The sequence below is a fragment of the Priapulus caudatus genome, unplaced genomic scaffold (assembly GCF_000485595.1).
Source record: "Priapulus caudatus unplaced genomic scaffold, Priapulus_caudatus-5.0.1 Scaffold1731, whole genome shotgun sequence".
NCBI lineage: Eukaryota > Metazoa > Priapulida > Priapulimorpha > Priapulimorphida > Priapulidae > Priapulus > Priapulus caudatus.
The window spans coordinates 30,052-31,222 of record NW_014578792.1 but is presented as its reverse complement, the minus strand read 5'-3'; the positions used below and the strand labels follow the sequence as shown (position 1 = coordinate 31,222).

General features: G+C 44.7%; 1 protein-coding gene across 1 annotated transcript in view; it reads left to right on the top strand.

Moving 5' to 3' along the window:
* The window catches only part of LOC106817459 (DNA polymerase zeta catalytic subunit-like), a 13,856-nt gene that overhangs the window by 784 nt on the left and 11,901 nt on the right, over positions 1–1,171 (top strand). The window lies entirely within an intron of this gene.

Sequence of the window (1,171 nt, the reverse complement as noted above, 5' to 3'; positions counted from 1 at the left end):
CTAGGTCACACACACCATGGCTAGCTATAGCCCCGGACGTTTATTCCTTAGGGACTGTCCAGTATAGAAGTAGAAGAAGTAGAAGTAGAGGGGGTCCCTGTCCATTTGCTATAGTCTAGATACAATAATGTAACCCAAACCCAAAAGGATAGGGAGGCTTTGTAACCCTATCCTTTTGGGTTTGGGTTACATTATTGTATCTACATTTGCTATGGCACCAGGGGTCTATCAATTGCTATTGATACTCCTGATGTCACACGTGTATGTGTCTGTTTCAAATCGCATACAAATCGTAACTTTGAAAATTTATCTCAGATAGAGATACCTACTCGGGGGTAGAAATTAACTTTTGAACACGGGAGTCCCTACCCTCAAAAAGAGAGAGTTTGCAGTCTGAGGTTCAAAATTAAAGATATTAACAATAACGCATGTGCTTATTTTTAAGATTCATGCAGTAGCACGTCTGCCAAATTTTCTTTGGACATTAGCTGAACAAATACAGTAATTCCGCGAGGCCGTGCTCTGGAACGAACTATAGTTAGTATGGCAGAATTTTCAGGGAGTTGCACGGACTCCTACACATGTCAAATCAGGGAGTATTTGACTCCGGACTCCTGTAAATTTCGCACCCTACCTACTCGTACCCATTGTCTTTCCATTGCTCATTCCTAGTTTGGCTGCCAGGGTATATGTCTCCCTGGGTACTGCCGGAACGTACCCTGGGTATGGTCCGGTATACCGGAACGTACCCTGGTACTATATCTAATATGCCGGACCGTACCTCGCCTACTCCACTAACGAGTCTATAGGAAGTTGCCTACGCCTACTCCCTAACCCTAACCCTAACCCTAACCATATTAGATAGTTACCATGCAGGGTACGTTCCGATATATCGAACCGCAGGCTTTCATTTTTAAGGGGCGCGATCACGCCTGCGCTCCACCGCGCACCCGAAATTGTGCCCTGGTGCGTGCATTATCGCGCCTCATAAAAGTGGTTGAAATCGCGCACCAAAAGTCTGTGTATTATGTTGAAATAGCGCTTCATAGAGTAATTGTCAATGTTGCAATGGATTGCGAGCCCTGATTGGAGTATCTAGCCCAACTCTAGTTTCAGTAGCCAATGAGAATGCAGCTTTCATACACCCTTCATCGTATCTTAAAACAATGGC